This window comes from Cebus imitator, unplaced genomic scaffold (assembly GCF_001604975.1).
Source record: "Cebus imitator isolate Cc_AM_T3 unplaced genomic scaffold, Cebus_imitator-1.0 Scaffold303, whole genome shotgun sequence".
Classification (NCBI taxonomy): Eukaryota; Metazoa; Chordata; class Mammalia; order Primates; family Cebidae; genus Cebus; species Cebus imitator.
Genome location: NW_016107618.1, coordinates 1397045 through 1418293, shown reverse-complemented (window position 1 = coordinate 1418293; position 21249 = coordinate 1397045). Strand labels below are relative to the sequence as shown.

The 21249-nt window shown below is 36.7% G+C and overlaps 1 long non-coding RNA gene across 1 annotated transcript in view; it reads left to right on the top strand.

Annotated features, from left to right (window-relative positions):
- Window positions 1-21249, top strand: part of LOC119467544 — a 123989-nt gene that overhangs the window by 38705 nt on the left and 64035 nt on the right. Inside the window, exon 2 of the long non-coding RNA XR_005196081.1 lies at window positions 5547-5648. This is a non-coding gene — a long non-coding RNA (uncharacterized LOC119467544). The remainder of the gene's footprint in view (window positions 1-5546; window positions 5649-21249) is intronic.

Sequence of the window (21249 nt, the reverse complement as noted above, 5' to 3'; positions counted from 1 at the left end):
GCCTTGGGAGCATTCAGTAAGGCACTGCAAAACCTGAGTGAAGGATGAGTGGAGAGGCAAGATAGAAATGTGGTAATTCTTATATCTTGGAAAACTCAGATCTGTTGGTGCTTGATTTGTTTGCAGATTTCCATGATGTCAGAAAACAAGGAGAGCTTGTAGGATTAACATTTTCTCTATTTTGAATACACACCCATACACATAAAGCACAATTACTCAATGACTAAAGAGAAAACTTCCAAACAACCTCTTATGCAGGAGAATCCTGCCAAGATTTTCAGGTCTTGATGTTCAATTCCATTAGCACAGCAGGTCAATATCCATTAAAAGTAGACAGTCCCTCAGACAATAAGAACTATTGTGGGTTAGTGGTTCAGAGCAGGGCTTTCGAGGTACACTGCTGGGCTTGGAATCCTAGCTCTCCTATTCAATATTATGTGACTCTACGTGCATTATTTAACCCCTTGGTGTCTCATTCTTATCTATGAAGTGGAGAGGAAATGATAATATACCTCTCTAAAAAGTATTTAATAAAAGTGATGAACTTGAAAAAGTATATGTCACATAGTGAGTGCGTTACAAGCATTAGTTATACCTAAATTGGCATTTGAACATTACATTAGAAACAAAGTTGGAGAAAATAGTGAGTATGCTCTGTGGTCTCAGATAGGATGAGAAAGTACTGTTTAAATGGTGTTTTAAAAGAAAAAGAAAAGAAAAAACCCTTGGGAACATAAAAAGGAATAAGGCCCAAGGCTGTTGAGATAACATATTATGCAAGAAGAAGAAAGGTCCTTGAACTATGGCAATAAGGTTAAATGTGTTTTTCATGAACATTTAAAAATTTCTGTGATTGAATCAGCCAACCATTAAATTTTAAATTAAGAAAAGCCTTATAGAGAAGATAGACAACCATCAAGGCAACAAAAATGAAGATTAAAAGAAGTATTAATTTGATTTTTACATAATCTCTTTCTAAGATTAATGTAAACATCTGCAAAGTAGACTAGTGTAGGTATACCAAAAGTTCTGTACCAAAAAAGTAAGCTTAAAGTATTCCTAACAAATCAAGCAAGTCACCCATATAAGATATATTTTTGCTTTTATATATAAACACATCTAAATACCTATTACAAAAGAAAAAGCAAGAAAAATGCTTTCTTTTTAAATGCGCCCGAATGTAGCAATAATGTTATTAGTTCCACTTGGGATTTCTTCACATATTCATTATATGAATGACGTATAGATATATGCATATGTAGAGAGAGACTAGTTTCCTCACCACTAATACTTGCATTAAGTATTATGATATTTTAGAGGCATTTAAAATCATTGACTACCATCCCCAATTTTCAATATTTAAAATTAAGGCCCACAAAGAAGAACTAATTTCTCTATATTATATATAAGTTAATTCACAGACTGATGATAGTTTCTTTTGCTAGGCAGAAGTTCTTTAGTTCAATTAGATCCTATTTGTCTATTTTGGCTTTTGATGCAATTACTTTTGGTGTTTTAGTCATGAAGTCTTTGCCCATGCTTATGTCCTGAATGGTACTGCCTAGGTCTTCTTCTAAGGTTTTTATTGTTTTAGGTTTTACATTTAAGTCTTTAATCCATCTTGAGTTAATTTTTGTATAAAGAGTAAGGAGGAGGTCCAGTTTCAGTTTTCTGCATACAGCTAGCCAGTTTTCCCAGAACCATTTATTAAACAGGGAATCCTTTACCCATTACTTGTTTTTCTCAGGTTTGTCAAAGATCAGATAGTTGTAGATTGTGGTGTTATTTCCGAGGCCTCTGTTCTGTTCCATTCGTCTATATATCTGTTTCAGTAACAACACCACGCTATTTTGGTTACTGTAGCCTTGTAGTATAGTTTGAAGTCTGGTATCATGATGCCTCCAGGTTTGCTGTTTTTGCTAAGCATTGTCTTGGCTATATGGGCTCTTTTTTGGTTCCATATAAAATTTAAAGTTTTTTTTTTTTTCTAATTGTGTAAAGCAAGTCAATGGTAGCTTGATGGAAACGGCATTGAATCTATAAATTACTTTGGGCAGTATGGCCATTTTCACAATATTGATTCTTCCTATCCATGAGCATGAGATGTTTTCCTTGTTTGTGTGCTCTCTTATGTCCTTGGGCAGTGGTTTGCAGTTCTACTTGAAGAGGTCCTTCACATTCCTTGTAAGTTGTATTCTGAAGTATTTTATTATCTGTGTAGCAATTGTGAAAACATCATCAGGTGAACAGGCAACCTAGAGAATGGGAATCAATTTTTGCAATCTATTCATCTGACAAAGGTCTAGTATCCAGAATCTACAAGGAACTTAAACAAATTTACAAGAAAAAAACAAATAACCTCCTCAAAAAGTGGGCAAGGGATATGAACAGATACTTCTCAAAAGAAGACATTTGTGTGAAAACAAACATATGAAAAAAAGCTCATCATCACTGGTCATTAGAGAAATGCAAATCAAAACCACAATCAGATACCATCTCATGCCAGTTAGAATAGCAATTATTAAAAAGTCAGGAAACAACAGATGCTAGTGAGGCTGTGGAGAAATGGGAACACTTTTACACTGTTGGTGGGAGTGTAGATTATTTCAGCCATTGTTGAAGACAGTGTGGCAATTCCTCAAGGGTCTAGAACCAGAAATACCATTTGATTAACAATAATATTACTGACTGTATATACCCAAAGGATTATATATCACTCTACTATAAAGACACATGCACATGTATGTTTATTGAAGCACTATTTACAATAGCAAAGACTTGCAACCAATCCAAATGCTCATCAATGATAGACTGGATAAAGAAAATATGGCACATATACACCATGGAATACTATGTATCTATAAAAAAAAGAATGACTTCATATTCTTTGCAGGGACATGGATGAAGCTGAAAACCATCATTCTCAGCAAACTAGCACAGGAACAGAAAACCAAACACTGCATGTTCTCACTTATAAGTGGGAGTTGAACAATGAGAACACATGGACACAGGGAAGGAAACATCACACATTCACTCTGAGGCCTGTCAGGGGGTGAGGGCCAAAAGAAGGGAGAACACTAGGACAAATATCTAATGCATGTGGGGCTTAAAACATACATGATGGGTTGACAGGTGCAGCAAACCATCATAGCACATGTGTACCTATTTAAAAAGCCCACACTTTTTGCACATGTATCCCAGAACTTAAAGTAAAATAAAATAAATGAAAAATAAATGGCTGAGTGTGGTGGCTCACGCCTGTAATTCCAGTACTCTGGGAGGCACAGGCAGGTGGATCAAAAGGTTAGGAAATTGACACCATCCTGGCCAACATGGTGAAACCCCATTTCTACTAAAAATATAAAAATTCACCAAGTGTGGTGGCATGAACCTCTAGCACCATCTACTCAGGAGGCTGAGGCAGGAGGATCACTTGAACCTGGGACGTGGAGGTTACAGTGAGCTGAGATTGTGCCACTGCACTCCAGCCTGGGCGACAGAGTGAGACTCCATCTCGAAAATAATAAATAAATAAATTTTAAAAATAATTCACAGGTTTATCTTACACAAAGAGAGTTTGTGCTCACTCACAAAAGACAAAACAACGTGACATGACTCATGTATTTGTTTTGTAGGACTGCTGTAAGACATTACTACAAATTGAGTGGCTTAAAACAAGAGACATTTATTTTCTCTTGGTTCTATAAGCCAGAATCAATGTGTGGGCAGGGCTGCACTCCCTCTAGAGGCTCCACAGGCTCATGCATTTCTTGCCGCTTCAGCTTCTGGTAACTGTAGGGAATCCTTGGTGTGTTGTTTCATCTCTCCACTCTGTCTTCACAGTACCTTCTCTCTTGGCCTAACTCCAAACTTCCTCATGTATAACCCACATAGAATAATCTACGGTAAATCCTCCTCTCAAGACCTTTAACTTGGTCGGGCACAGTGGCTCACGCCTGTAATCCCAGCACTTTGAGAGACCAAGTCAGGCAGATCACTTGAGGCCAGGAGTTCAAGTCCAGCCTGGCCAACAAAATGAAACACCATCTCTACTAAAAATATACAAAATTAGACTGGCTGGGTGGTGGGTGCCTGTAATTCTAGATGCTCAGGAGGGTGAGGCAGGATAATCACTTGAACCCTGGAGGTTTGCAGTGAGCCAAGATCACACTACTGTACTCCAATCTGGGCAACAGAGCAAGACTCCATTTCAAAACAAAACAAAACAAAAAAAACCCAAACCTTTAAAGTAATCACACATTTTGCCATATAGTTCTGGATATTAGGATGTGAACATATGAGTCTTGGGGTGGGAGGTTTTTGAAGAGAAACATTCACCCCACTACAGCCAGGCTGTTAATGAGCCTGTGGCTACCTCCAAAATAGACATTCTATTTCTTAAGGGCTTCAGATGGTAAAAGCTTACGAAATCATTGTCCTTTACCTTTGCCCTGCAACTCACTCCTCTTAACTGAGATGTGACTGTAGAATATAGAATTCTATTAACTCAGCAAACCATTTTTTTCTAGATCTCGGGGTTCTGGTGAACCCTTGGCAGGTGAATTATGGTTAATTATGGCATTGGACACATCCAATTATCTCTGCTCATTCCTGAAGTTCCACTAAGAAGTCCATTAAGTAATAAAATAGGTAAAGACATACATGTTCAAACATTAAGGCAGAAGATACAAAAGAAGAAAATAAATATCAGTCATATTTTGGAAGATAGACAGCAGATGGACAAGTGGTGTCAGATTCGACAGGGCAGAAAAAGACAACTCTAACCTTGCAAAGGGAGATGCAAGTGGTACAAGAAAATTCCAGAAAAGTTGGAGAATTGGAGGCATTATTAACCTTTGAAGGACAGAGGGAGATTCAATCATTCCTTTCCCGCAGCTCCTAAATACAAAATTTCTGAAAAACCCAAAATGTTTTAAAACTTTTATTTGGCAGCAAAATTTTACTATATCCAAAAATTTGCTGACAAAATATGAATGAAAATATATGAAGATAATTATAGTCTTGATTCACCCCTCTTAGTATAAATATTAATGTTCCACTGCAGAAAATTCAATGTGTGTTTGATTAAGGAAGTTACCACAGGTTCACTAGGTAATACAGCTGACCCGTGAATAATACGGGTTTGAGCTGTGCAGGTCCAATTATATGTAGATTTTTTTCAATAAATATATTAAAAATTTTTTTGGAGAATTTTGACAATCTGAAAAGACTCACAGATGAACCCCCATGACCTAGAAATATCAAAAATTAATGAAAAGTAATGTATCTCATGAATGCACAAAATATATGTAGATAGGAGTCTACTTTGTCATTTACTACCATAAAGTACACACAAATCTACTATAAAAAGGTAAAATGTATCAAAACTTACACACATGCTTACAGGCTGTACAGGATTCCATTTGCAATCAAGAGATATGTAAACAAACATAAAGTTGCAGTATTAAAACACAACTGAATAAAATTAACGGTAGTAATGCTATATTACTGTAATAATTTCTAGTCACCTCCTGTTGCTGTCGCAGTGAGCTCAAGTGTTGCAAGTATCTGCTTAAAACACCATGTGATGCTAATCATCTCTGCATGAGCAGTTTCTCTCTCCAGTAAATTGCTTATCACAGTAAAAAGTAATCTCTCTTGGTTCTTGAGTATTTTTCATTGTGTTTAGTGCAATACCATAAACCTTGAATTACACCATGAGACCCATTCAAAGTGCCACTAGTGATTCTGGAGGCTCTCCCAAGAAGCAAAGAAAGGCATGACATTACAAGAAAAAGTTGAATTGCTTGATATGTACCATGGATTGAGGTTTTTAGCTTCAACTGCCACCCCACCCCCCATTTCAGACAGGTGATTCATCTTCTAAACAGGCAATGTAAACTTAGAGCCTTGATAAATACAGTAAAGTACTATAAATATATTTTTTCTTCCTTATGATTGTCTTAACATTTTCTTTTCCCTAGCTTACCTTCTTATAAGACTACCATGACGACATACAAAATATGCGTCAATTGACTGTTTATCTTATCAGGAAGGCTTCCGGTCAATAATAGGGTTTTGGGGGAGTCAGAGTTATGTCGTGGATTTTCTAGTGTTTGGGATTCAGCACCCCTGACTCATTGTTCAAAGACCAACTTTATATTAGTTATGCACCATATTATTTTCTAAAATCTAAAAAAATCTGAATCTTCAAAAATGTCTGGCTCAAAGAGTTTCAGATAAGAGATTATGGAACTATGCAATGGGCAATTTCTAGCCTAAGATTTTTCCTCTACTGCTTTCCATCCCAACAGGGGTGAGGCTTAATTTTTGTAGGAATTGAATCTGAGAGGTCATAATCTCTGTAAGACCTTGCACAACAACGGCTAATACAATATAAGACACCAACCTAAAACAGGAGAATTAAGTGAAAGTTTACAAAATGAAGGGTGAAGAACCCTGTCAATCCAAGTTCCCCTAATTGGTTCATAGAAAAGAGCAGCTGGATTTATGCTCCCTGGGCAGAATATTGGAGAGTAGAAGAATTTTCCCCAAGTTGGCCTGAAATAAAAGACTTATACAGTTGACACATGAGGGTTCCTGTGCAAAATACTGGGAATGCTGTCTATTAATCCTATAGAGATGTCTAAGCCAAGCATAAATCAGAATGACTCAACCTTAAATCACACTAAATAGAAGTCAAGTATCATTAGACCTTCAAGGACATGAAAGACTAAATAAATAAATGAGAAGGGCTCTGAGTAAAAACTTCTTCCCCAAACCTCTAATTAATATTCTCAGAAAGGAACGATTATATTCATGAAATGAGAACAGAAATTATTTTTTTAAAATCTTCAGAAAATAAGAGGATTAAGAGTATATAATACTTGTATTCACTTGAAGTATTGGTAATTAAAACTGGAGGGAACAACTGTCAGAAAAACAGAACAAAAATGTAACTACATGAAAAATAAGGAAGAAGTGTTATATTAATCTGTTCTCATACTTCTGTACAGAAATTCTTGAGACTGAATAACTTATTTAAATAAAAAGAGGTTTAATTGGCTCATGGTTCTGCAGGCTGTAAAGGAAGCATGACAGTATCTGCTTCTTGGGGAGGCCTCAGGAAACTTACAATCATGGCAGAAGGTAAAGCGGAAACAGGCACGTCTTACATGGCTGGGACAGGAGCAAGAGAGGGCAGGGGAGGTGCTACACACTTTTAAACAAACCAAATCGCACAATAACTTACTCACTTACTACCACGAGAATAGAATTAAAGGAATGGTGCTAAACCATTCATGAAGGATCCACCCACATGATATGATTGCCTCCCAACAGGCCTCACCTCCAACACTGGGGATTACAATTGAACATGAGATGTGGTGGGGACACAGACCCAAACCATATCAAGTACCCACACCAAGGCACACAGAGTGAGGTTTCAGAACATCATGGGTTGTTTTTAAACCTCAAAACTTCCAAGGATAACAAATATTCTACATAGAAAAGATCAGAAATCAAAAAGGCATGCCACTAGGCACTGGAAGATAACTGGAAAGCTTCAAAATTCTCAGGAAAAAATAATTTCAAACTACACTTCTATATCCATCTAATATATTAATTTGAACAATAGTATATAGACATATAATCTTTTAAGACTATTACCTTCCAAATACCAGAGTAAGTTCCTTGCAGAACATACTTCAGGAAAACCAGAGAGTATAGAGGAAAATGTGAAATCAAAGAAACAAAAGTGTTCATTTCTTTAAAAGGCAGTTAGAATTTCAAAGACAATGTGTCTTATAATAATGTATTATCCTGAGAACAATCTTAGAAAATATTTGCTCTAATTTGGTGCATTAGATGTCATAGTGCGCTTAACCACATTGAAAGGGCTATAGAAAACTAAGTAAACAAAAAACAAAGCAATTACCTTCAACGAAAATGAAAAGTTATATAAAAAAGAAACTGTGATAATCATAGTAGACCATGTGGCTTAGCTATTGGTCTAGCCATTATCTATAATAAATTTGTAAACACCAAATACTGATTAGCAAAAATGATTATTATACCTATACTAGTCAAATGTGGAAAAGGAATTATGGGAGTGAGTATAAGGAATTATGAGTTAGTGTGAGAAAGTGAAATGCTCATTTTTCAGAGTAGATTCAAAAAATAGCACCTAAAATTTCAAAAACAAGAACTAGTCATATATGTTTGAAACTTAAAAATAAGGACGTAAATATTAGAATAAATGGTTAAAAGAGTTGAAAGCTGCCATCTCTAATATGGAGACACCGGGGTTGTTCTGCTTGAACAGGAGACTGGTATTTTTCATTATAAATCACTGATTTTTATAAGGTGTTAATTTGATATAAACAAAAATCAAATTTTTAATAAAAAGAGCCTACTGATTATTTTAGCAAATAAATAAGATTACTATAATTTCTCACTTGTACAAGTTTAATATTTTCCTTCCTCTCCCTTTCCATGTAAACTGCTTTTGTTTTGCCAGATTAATCTTTCCATAGAACAGCTGAAATCATGTTGTTTTGCTTAAAAACTTTAAGTGACTAAACTCATTAATATGGCACTGAAGATCTTCACAACCTATTTCCCATCTATTTTTCCTTCCAGTAATCAACCTATATTTGTGAAGCAATTGATGCCTGCTGTGTTGGAAGCAAAGAGGATGTAATGATGAACAAGACAGATATAATTCAGGCATTCAAGGCACTTCAAGTCAACATACTTCTGCTAACATCCTCTTTTCCTAGGGCTTTGTTGTAATACTTTTGGCTTGTCAGTCTTCTTCTTCGTCTTCAAGTATGCACGTACAAGCTCTGGTTATACTTCAAGGCAGAATACAAATACTGCCTCCTTCACAAAGTCCCCAAGTGGAAGTTCATTTTCTTATTCAAATGTCCTTTGAGCTTTAGACTCATGGCTTTTATGCCTTTTCTCACTATTATAGCAACTCACAAATGTATTATCATCTCAACTAGAACTTAGGTTTCTTGAGAGGAGGGTCCCTGAAAGATTCATTTTATGAATCTACAGTACCCCTGCACATGGTAGATTCTTAATAAAGTATTACCTGGATCACCCATTGGGCATTTGGATATTTTCACCTACCACAATGGGACACCATTTTAATGGTGGTTTATATATTAAGACTCTACTTTTTATTTTGCTCTTTATTAAATGTTTTATTTTAGAATAGTTTTAGATTTACAGAAAAATTGCAAATCAGCACAAAAAGCTCCCATGTACCTCACACACTGCATTCCCTATTATTAACACCACACATTTGGCACAATTAATGAATTAATATTGATACATTATTATTAGTTAATATCCACAATCTATACCGATTTCCTTAATTTTTACTTAATGTTCTTTCTTCTGTTCCCAGATCCCAACCAAGATACCACATTACATTCAGTTGTCAAGTCTCCTTAGACTTCCCTTGGCTGTGACAGTTTCTCAGACTTTTCTTGTTTTTGATGACAGTACTAGTTTTCTTTTGCTGCAGTAAAATATTACCACAAACTCAGTGGCTTAAAATCATCTAAATTTATTATCTCCCAGTTCTGTAGGCCGTAAGTTCAATACAGGTCTAACTTGGCTGAAATCAATGTGTCAGGAGGGCTTGGTCCTTTCTGGAGGCTCTAGGGGAGAATCTATTTCCTTACCTTGTCCAGCTTCTAGAAGTCATTCACATTCCTACCACAATGACCCTTGACAGTTTGGAGTTCTATTATTCAGTTATTTTACTGAATGTCCCTCAATGGAGATGTGCTTAATATTAACATTTTTCTCATAATTACACTTGGATATGGTTGGTTGGGGGTGGGGGGAACATCACAGAAGTAATGTACCTTTCTCATCACCAATCAAGTGTACATGATTTATCAGCATCACTTACTTCTGTTGCTGAGGCAATGCTAGCCAGATGTAGTAGACAGAATACTAGCCCCCCACCAAATGTGTCTATGCCCTAATCCCTGGAACCTGTAATATGTCAGGTTACATGACAAAGGGAAATTAAGACTATTAATGGAATTACGCTTTCTAATCAATGGACCTTCCAATAGGAAACTTATCCCAAATTAACTGGGTAGGCCCAATGCAATCAATAAGAAAGAGAGTCAGAGGAAGAGGAGAAAGCAGATGAAGGGAGCAGACCCAAGTGATGTGATGGGAGAACAGTACCTGTTGCTTTATGGCTTTCGAGGTAGAGAAAGGTGACCATGAGCCAAGGAATTTGGCGAGCCTCTAGAAGCTAAAGAAGGCAAGGAAACTGATTCTCCCCTGGAACCCCACAAAAGGAATGCAGCCCCGTCCACATCCCCGTTAAGACCTTGATGTTAGTCCAGTGTTAAGACTTCTAATCCCAAAACTGTAAGGTAATAAAGTTTTATTGTTTTGCATCATTAAGTTTGTGATCACTTGTTACAGCACCAATAGAAAACAAATACACTAAGCTTTTCCACCGAAAAGTTACTCTCTTCAACTCCTTTCCATACTCTACTCTTTGGAAAGAGGCTACTGTGTGCACAATCAATACTTAAGGAGTAGGGGTTTTCCTCCACTTCTTGGGGAATTTCTTTGAAATTCCTCTGCAGAAGAAACTCGTTTATCTTCCCCCATTTGTTTTTTTATTCAGTCATTTGTATCATTATGGGCTCATGGGTATTTACAGATATTTAGCATTGTAGCCCAATACTGCCTCATTTGTTTTGTTGTACAATTTTTTTTTTCCGTTTTAGCCATCGACAGCTTTTTCAGTTGGTTTCTGTGTCTCTTTGACATACCTCTACCATTGTAGGGTTTTTTTGAGCATTTCCTTATTTTCTGGCACTACAGTATGGTCCATATTTGGAAAGTCTGAGAGTGAAATATGCAAATTAGTTCAATAGTTCCATGGTATCATTAGAACATGGCTCTTTTTGCGCTGTTATCCAAAGTGCCAATAACGTCTCCTTTTATAGTCACATATTGTCTGCAGAACTTCAAGCATTACAAGATCGTTCTAAAGTCTTCCCAAGCAGGAATAGAGCAGGGGAAAAAGAGCTGCCTTCTTCTATGCCTCTCTCTTGTAGGGATGCCTCTGTTACAGAGATTCTAAATCCTTCTAAAAAGCCTCCATTCAATCTCCATTTACCCTTAGCCAAAACTGAGTCATATGACCATTCCTGGTCCAGTTACTAGCAAAAAGATTTCCATGACTGGTTTTCACTGATCATATCCACTGGGGCTGGATACACTATCTAACTCCTGCCACCAATAATAAACAAATTAGAATTTGCTTGCCAAAAAGAGGGAGGCAATGCAGTTTGTTCTTCAGTGGGCAAAAACTCTGCATTTGACTAACAGATAATCTGTTTCATCTTGCTTTATTTTTAATATGAAATGAATTTGAAAGACATAGCAGAAACACTGCACTGACATTAATCATCACATTTAAAAATACATTTCTTATGGTCTTGACAAGTATTGACAGCTGAAAAGACAAAAGTGTGCTTTTCACATTGAAACAACAACAACAAAAAATTGTTTTAAGTTAGAAGCCTTAAAGGGAAAGTTATATATTTCAGGGCTTTGCAATACATATCCCAATTAAGATTCTCAAAAATCACATTTACAAGGTGATTTACCTGTTTTTGTTTTGTTTTTGATGTGCCAACTTATCTAGGCTACACTGTCCAGTTATTCAGACACCATCCTAGGTGTTGCTATGAAGGAACCTTGCATCTGTAATTAAAGCTCCTAGCCAGTTGACTTTGAGTATGGTAGATTATGTAGGGTGATCTAAATGGGCATGATTAAATGGGCTAGAAAAACTTAAAAGCAAGGCTGATGTTGTACTGAGCGAGAAGAAATTCTGCCTGTGGAAAGTAGCTTCCACTCATACCTATATATTGGAGCTTACCCACAAGCTTCCTTCCCTTATCGCCTGCCCAGTGGATTTCAGACTTACTCAACCAGCTGTCACAGTCCAGTAAGCCAATTCCTTGTAATAAATCTCTCTTCCTCTTCTCTTACTCCCTCCCTTTCTTTTCTTCCAGCCCATCTAGCTTTCTAGCTTTCTAGCTATCTTCTATCTATCTATCTATCTATCTATCTATCCAGCCATCCATTCTAGTAGTTCTGCTTCTCAGGCTGAACACTGACTGAAACACTTAGAGACAAACTACTTCAGACAAGATCATCTTCTGGTTCAGCATTCTACTAACATTCCTTCTTCACCCCAGTATTTCTAAAATGCTTTTTCTCTTAAAATTGCAGTAACTCATATAGATAGCTTTACTGTGGTCCATTCAGTGGTCAGTGCACTCCACCTGAGACACATTCTCCAGAAGAAAATTTCTTCCAAGCTTGGCTAAATTAGAAGGGAGGATTTGAGGAAGGGTTGAAAAACTAGGGCAGAGTGCAGAAGGTGAGGACACATTCACAGGATGAAAAATAATACATGTTGACTTTTCGACAAAATAAATATGTCAAAAACATCTGCTGGTCTTTGGTGTTTTGAGTACTCCACAGGCTTGTGGACACAATGCTAGAAGTAAACAGGAATCCAAAGCTGATTGATGCCAACTGTGGCCTTTCAACAGGGGCCAAATAGCACTGCTTGCTTTTATTTATTTGAAAACAACTCCTCTGGTTTCCTTAGTTGTGATGATACTCCAATCCCTCTTCTTTCCATGACAGTTATTCAGATTTATTACTTATCTCAAGAATAATTTATGAACCACATAAATTATTCTTTCCTATGAATCCATCTTAGGCAGTATCTTCAGATGAAAATCTCTTGTTCTTGATACCTTACTATAATCAGAGTAGCACAGGATTTGAAGAGAAAATACCTAGATTTGAGGCCAGTCAAATCTTAAATCAAAACACTCTCTAAAGCCCTTTCCTCTTTATTTTTCACCACAATACTCACTACCTTCTTACATTCAATACATCTCTTCATCTCATTGGTTGCCTAGCTACTAGAATACAAACTCCAGGATGGCTAGGATTTTTTCCGTGAAATCACTGCCATATCCCAGTATGCAGTGCCGTTCCTAAACATAGTAGATGCTAACTATTGAACCAACAAACCTCACTCTGCTACTCTATCTGTAATGTGGACATAAAAATAGAATCTAATTTACTACCTTATTAGGAGTGGAAAATGTTAATGCATGTGACACTCTGGAATATTTCACTCAGCCTGAACTCAAACTTTCTATAAGGATTTCAATACCTGATTCATTCCAAAGAGAGTATATGGAAGATAGAAAAATATAGGACAGAAATAAAGCATTAATTAATTTTAGCCTTTCTCAGAATTTACTATTTTGCTATCTACTGTTTTTTAATTCTTTATCTACAATATTGTCATGGGCTGTAATTCATTGAGAAGTTTGTCTGTTTGACTTAACCTGTCTCCACACTAATTGAGGATTTAGGAAGAGCCTCTGGTGCTTATCATTTGGTCAAGTCAGTCAGCCAGTCAACAAATAGGATAATTGCTCCCTGGCTCAATGCTGGAAGTGCTGAAGTCTTAAAGATCAATAACATATTTGTTCCACACTTTTACACTGTTGGTGGGAGTATAAATTAGTTCAACGATTATGGAAGACAGTGTGGCGATTCCTCAAGGATCTAGAACTAAAAATACCATTTGACCCAGCAATCCCATTACTGGGTATATACCCAAAAGATTATAAATCATTCTACTATAAAGACACATGCACATGTATGTTTATTGTGGCACTGTTCACAATAGCAAAGACTTGGAACCAACACAAATGCTCATCAATGATAGACTGGATAAAGAAAGTGTGACACATATACACCATGGAATTCTATGCAGCCCTAAAAAAGGATGAGTTCATGTCCTTTGCAGGGACATAGATGAAGCTGGAAACCATCATTCTCAGTAAACTAACACAAGAACAGAAAACCAAACACCACGTGTTCTCACTCAAAATTGGGAGTTGAACAATGAGAACACATGGACACAGGGAGGGGAACATCACACACCAGGGCCTGTAGGGGAGTGGGGAGCTAGGGGAGGGATAGCATTTGGAGAAATACCTAATGTTGACGACGGGTGGGTGGGTGCAGCAAACCACCATGGCATGTGTATATCTATGTAACAATCCTGCACATTCTGCACATGTATCCCAGAACTTAAAGAATAATTTAAAAAAATAACATATTTGTTTCAGTAACTAATAATATCAAGCAAATTTTCTTCAGCCGTAACCCAAATACCTTACTTGTACTTGGCAGTTCATATCTCTTATTCTTTCTTTAGTGAAAATGAAAAAAAAAAAAAAAAGCTACTCCTCCCTGCAATAAATACTGAACAGGACTTGCAAATAAACTCATTAAAATATTCAGTTTTTAACCCTGAGACCAAAAAACAGAAATTTGCAAGGTTTCATTCTCTAACACTCCATAATTGAGAATGCATGATCCAATGTTAAATAAAATATATTCATGTATTAAGTCCATAGGAACATAAACAAAAATGTTAGCAGTGTTTCTCTCTGGGTCATGGGCGATGTTTGTTGTTGTTGATATCTTTATTTTTTTCTGCAGTGAGCATGCATTATTCATATGCTTATAATAAAAAGAAAAAAAGAGTATCTTTTCTTTAAAATGGCATTTTAGATCTTGGGGTAATAGAAATTTTGGAACTGTCTGCAAAGTCTCATTACCATTAACCAAGCAGAATAAGGGACAAAGGTAAGAAAAGCAAGCAGGAATTTAAAACCTGAAAATAGGTAACCACAGGTCATATAAGAAATGTGCAGTCAAAAGTTCTATAAACAAGCTGTTTTGGCAGCACAGGTAACTCAACCTATTTATAAGCAACTTCTCTTAGCCCTTCTGATATTTTCCCATAAACACTAGGATATCACTGTGTTTAGGGACTGCCAGGCTATCAGCAGGGGACAAAACACAAAGCCCATTTTTTACTAATACTATTTTATTTTAAAATGTAATTGATCTTAAGGTAACTCCACAATTGCAAATTGGGGGCTTTTCAAGTAATTTATAGGGAAAACTGTGAAGTTTATCTTTGAAATGAAATGAAATAATACCTGCACTTCCTACTTTGGGGGGATTTTATGTTAAATCACGCCGACAGGCAGAGATGACAAAACATTGAGAAATATTTAAAGATTTCATTTCTCTTCCTGATAACGACAAGGTTCATTTTGTGCTCTCAGAGGGGAAATCAAATCTGATTTACCGTCAACTACCTCAGTGCCATGATCCACATTTCATATTCTTTAAGCAGCCTCAGCATAGCAGCGATATTACTATCCTTTCACAATGGGGCTGATCAACCGCCAAAAGCCTGACAAATCATCAAATGCTTTCATTTAAAGCTACCTGTTTCTTTATCATGATAAAGCACGATGCACAGCATGTGCCAAACTATCATAATTTTATTAGCAAAAGGAAGCTTGATTTACACTATCTTTCTTTGAAAGGGAAAACAGTAGCAGTGCAAGGGACAGACTACGGCTAGATGTATTCTTCCATTCCGCTCACTTTCCCGCCTTTCTTTGTTTCATCTTAACAGCAAAATATCTCACTCCCATCCCTGGCCTCATCTGAGAAAAGCTCGAGTAAGATATCCAGAAAAGCATCTGAAAAGTAACATTGATCAGCCTTATTCTCATAATCCTCAAATTACAATTCTGAGCTTGAGCCCCAAGCAGGCCAGCAGTAAGGTAAAAGGAAATGTTTGTGAACAGGCAATGAATTTAAACATCCAGCAGAAAAGGAATTAAAATGTCTAATCACCCTATCAAGCTCATAAGATGTAGCAAAGCAAATGCTACCTGCCTAGATTGAATTATTGCTTGGAGCAAATATTGTTTGTAGCTCTTTAAAGATATGTGGGCGTTATATTTTATTGTTTCTCATTTTCTATTGGAGCTAGGTCCAACTTAGTCGAAGTTGTGGTTCTTGATAAAATTCCTAGGGGCACATCTACATTCCTGAGTGTGCCCAAAGTCATCATTATGGCCCATTTGGGTTTTTATCTTTCCCCTGTGACAGGTGTCATAAATTTCCAATAAGATTCAGAAGTGGAATGAGGAAGGTCAGAGACAATTCTCTGTATTCTTGAAGAGATACCAAGATAAAGAGATACCAAGATAAAGAATATACTTTATCCATCAAGGTTTTCCTCTTGGATAACTGAGGGCAGAAAATAAGAAAAATGTTTGGAAAGCCAGGTTTGTGGCACAAGAAAACCTTATAAAAGCAAAACAAAACAGCATGGTAAATACTAACTTTAACACAAAGCATAACTAATTGCCCATTTTTCCTTTTCCAGAACCTACATTTGAAAGAGTTCTATCAAATTTGCCTTGCCTTTCTACTCAAAATCACTACCTCTTTTTATAACCATATATTCCCCACCAAGACATGGCCTCTTGCCATTCATAGAAGACCAACATAGTTTTCTATTTAGTAATTCAGTCTTGCTATGGGACACTTTTTAACTTCAAACACTTAAAGTTCAACTATGTCCCTTTATCTCAGGATTACTAGGAAACACAGAAAAAAATTATTCATATTACCAACGCTTTCTATGCAGAGGAAAAAATAAAAATGTAAAAATAATATTGCATGAGGGAAAAATGCTTTACCAGATAAAAGCTGAGAGATTTCATAAACACCAGATCTGTTCTATAAGAAATGCTGAAGGAAATATTTCAATCTAAGAGAAAAGAATGTTAATGAGCAATAAAAAAATCATCTCAGGGTACAAAACTTACTGGTAATAGTAAGGACAAAACATAACCCAAAATGCTATAATACTGTAATTGTGGTATAGAAACTACTCATATCTTGAGTAGATAGACTAAAAGATGAACCAATCAGAAATAATCACTGCAACTTTTTAAGACATACATAGACCATACAATAAGATGTAAATATAAACAACAAAACATTAAAAAGTGAGAGGATGAAGTTAAAATGTAGAGTCTTAATTACTTTTCTTTGCTTGTTTGTGCAATCAGTGTCAAATTGCCATCCATTTAAATTAATGGGGTATGCAATCCTCATGGTAACTTTAAATCAGAAAACATACACAGATACACAAAAAATAAGAAGTAAGTAACTAAAACATGCCATCAGTTAAAATTTTACCTGCATGAAAAGGAAGACAAGAAGGAAGGGGAAAAAAAAGACAAGACCACAAAACAACCAGAAAATAAATAACAAAATGCCAAGAGTAAGTCCTTACTTATCAATAATAACATTAAATGTAAATGGACTGTTTTCCAATCAAAAGATATGGAGTTGCTGAATAGATTAAAANAAAAAAAAAAAAAAGACCCAATGTCAATCACCTATAGAAACACACTTCATCCTATAAAGACACACATAGGCTAATAAAAGGGATGGAAAAAGAGATTCCATGAAAATGGAAACCAAATAAATGCAGGAGTAGCTATACTTAGACAAAATAGACTTCAAGACAAAAACTGTAAAAAAGGTCACTACATAATGATAAAAGGGTCAATTCAGCCAGAGGATATAACACTTGTAAATACATATGCAGAGAACAATGGAGCACCTAAATATATAAAACAAATATTATTAGAGCTAAAATGAGAGATAGGCCCTGATAAAATAACCGCTAGAGATGTCAACACTCACTCCACTTTCAGCATTGGACAGATCGTCCAGACAAAAAAATCAACAAGAAACATCAGACTTAATCTGCACCACAAACCAAATGGACCTAACACATATCATGCAATGGCTACAGAATACACATTCTTCTCCTCAGCACATGGATCATTCTCAAAAATAGACCATATGTTAAGTCACAAAACAACTCTTGAAACATTCAAAAAAATAGAAATTATATAAGGTATCTTCTCTGACTACAGTGGAATAAAACTAGAAATCAATAACAAGAGGAATTTTGGAAACTATAAAAATACATGCAAATTAAACAATATACTCCTTAATGACCAGTGGGTCAATGAAGAAACTAAGAAGGAAATTGAAACATTTTTTGAAACAAATGATAATGGAAACACAACATACCAAAACCTGTTGGATACAGGAAAAGCAGTACTCAGAGGGAAGTTTACACGTATAAGCACTGTATTAGTCTGTTTCTACACTGCTGATAAAGCCATACCTGAGACTGGGTAATTTATAAAGAAAAAGAGGTTTAATGGACTCAGTTCCACGTGGCTGAAGAGGTCTCACAATCATGGTGGAAGGCATGTCTTATATAGCAGCAAGCAAGAAAGAATAAGAGTCAAATGAAAAGGGAAATTACTTATAAAACCATCAGATTTAGTGAGACTTAATTCACTACCACAAGAACAATGTGGGGGAAACTGTGCCCATGATTCAATTAGCTTCCACTGGGTTCCTCCCACAATGCATGGGAGCCATGGGAACTACAATTCAAGATGAGATTTGGCTGGGGACACAGACAAACCATAACATTCTACCCTTGGCCCCTCCCAACCCCATGTCGTCACATTTCAGAACCAATCATGCCTTCCCAAAAGCTTCCCAAAGGCTTAATTCATTTTAGTATTAACTCAAAAGTTCACAGTCTAAAGTCTCATCTGAGACAAGTCAAGTCCCTTCCATCTATGAGTCAGTAAAATCAAAAGCAAGTTAGTTACTTCCTAGATAAAATGGGAGTACAGGCATTGGATAAATACAACCATTTCAAATGGGAGAAATTGACCAAAACAAAGTGGCTACAGGCCCCATGCAAGTCCAAAATCCAGTGGGGTGGTCAAATCTTAAAGTTTTGAAATGATCTCCTTTGACTCTATACCTCATATCCAGGTCACACTGATGCAAGAGGTGGGTTAACATGGTCTTAGGCAAATATACTCCTGTGGCTTTGCCTCTCTACTGGCTGTTTCACAGGCTGGCATTGAGTGTCTTCAGCTTTTCCAGTTGCATGGTGCAAGCTCTCAGTGGATCTACCATTCTAGGTTCTGGAGGACAGTGCCCAGTGGGGACTCTGTGTAAGAGCTCTGATTCCATATTTCCCTTCCATACTGCCCTAGCAGAGATTCTCCATGAGTTCACCACCCCTGCAGCAAACTTCTGCCTGGACATCCAGCTGTTTTCACACAGCCTCTGAAATCTAGGCGGAGGTTCTCAAGCCTCAATTCTTGACTTCTCTGTACCTACAGGCTCAGTACCACATGAAAGCTTCCAATGCTTGGGGTTAGCACCCCTGAAGCTATGGCCTGAGCTGTACCTTGGAACCTTTTAGTCATGGCTGGAGTAGCTGGGCCACAGGACACCAAGACCCTGGGCTTCACAGAGCAAAGGCACCCTTGGCCCAGTCCACAAAACTATTTTTTTTCTCATAGGCCTCTCATCACTCTGTGATGAGAGAGGCTGCTACAAAGGTCTCTGATGTGTTGTGGAGACATTTTCCCTATTGTCTTGGTGATTAACATTTGGCTTCTCATTACTTATGCAAATTTCTGTAGCTGGTTCCAGTCTCTCCTCAGAAAATGGGTTTTTCTTTTTTATTGCAGTGTCAGGCTGCAGGTTTTCTGAACTTTTATGCTGTTTTACTTTTAAAGCTGAATGGCTTTAATAGCATCCAAATCACCTTTTGAATGCTTTGCTGCTTGGAAATTTCTTCTGCCAGATAAACTAAATCATCTCTCTTAACTTCAAACTTCCATGAATCTCTAGAGCAGGGGCAAAATTCTGCTAATCTTTTCGCTAAAATATAACAAGAGTCACCATTATTCCAGTTCCCAAGAAGTTTCTCATCTTCATCTGAGACCAACTCAGCCTGGATTTCATTGTCCCTTTCATTATGAGTGTTTTTTGTCAAAGCCCTTCAACAAATCTCTAGGGAGTTCCAAACTTTCCCATATTTTCCTGTTTTCTTCTGAGTCCTACAAACTGTTCCAGCCTCTGCCTGTTACCTAGTTCCAAAGTCACTTCCACATTTTTGGATATCTTTTCAGCAGTACCCCACTGCTGATACCAATTTACTGTATTAGTCTGTTTTCATGCTGCTGATAAAGACACACCTGACAGTGAGTAATTTATAAAGAAAAAGAGGTTTGATGAACTTAAAATTCCACGTGGCTGAGGAGGCCTCACAATCACGGTGGAAGGCACATATTACATGGCAGCAGACAAGAGAAAACGAGAGCCAAGTGAAAAGGGAAATGCCTTATGAAACCATCAGATCTTGTGAAACTTATTCATTACCGTGAGAACAGTATGGGTGAAACTGCACCCATGATTCAATTATTTCCTACTGGCTCCCGCCTGCAAAATGTGAGAATCATGGGAGCTACAATGCAAGATGAGATTTGGATCTCATCTTGAAACCATATCAAGCACCTACATTAAAAAATTATAAAAACTTAAATAAACAAATTAATGATGACTCTTAAAGAACTAGAAAAGCAAGAGCAAATCAAACCTAAAATTAAGAAAAGAAAGAAGATCACAGCAGAAAAGAGTTGAAATGAAGAAAATAATACAAAAGATCAACAAAATAAAAAGTTATTTTTGAAAAGATAAAATTGACAAACCTTTAGCCAAACTAAGAAAAAAAGAGAGAAGACCCAAATAAATAAAATCAGAGATGAAAAAGGAGATATTACGACCAATACCAAAGAAACTCAAAGGATCACTGGAGACTACTCTGAGCAATTATATTCCAATAAATTGGAAAATCTAGAAGAAAACTGGATAAACTCCTAGACACATACAGCCCACCAAGATTGAACCATGATGAATTTCAAAACCTGAACAGACCAAACACAAGTAATAAGATCAAAGTTGTAATAAAAGTTTCATGGCAAAGAAAAGCCCAGGACCTGATGACTTTACCGCCGAGTTTTACCAAACATTTAAAGAAGAACTAATACCAATCCCACTCAAACTACTCCAAAAAACAGAGGAGAAGGGAATGCTTCAAACTTGTTCTATGAGGCCAGTGTTACCCTGATACCAAAACCAGACCAAGACACATGAAAAAGGTAAAACTACAAGCCAATATCACTGATGAACATTGATGCAAAAATTCTCAACAAAAAATACTAGCAAACAGAATTCAACAACACTTAAAAAGATCAAACACCGCATGTTCTCACTCATAGGCGGGTGTTGAACGATGAGAGCACATGGACAAAGGGAGGGGAGCACTACACACTGGGGTCAGTTGGGGGGAAATAGGGGAGGGACGGT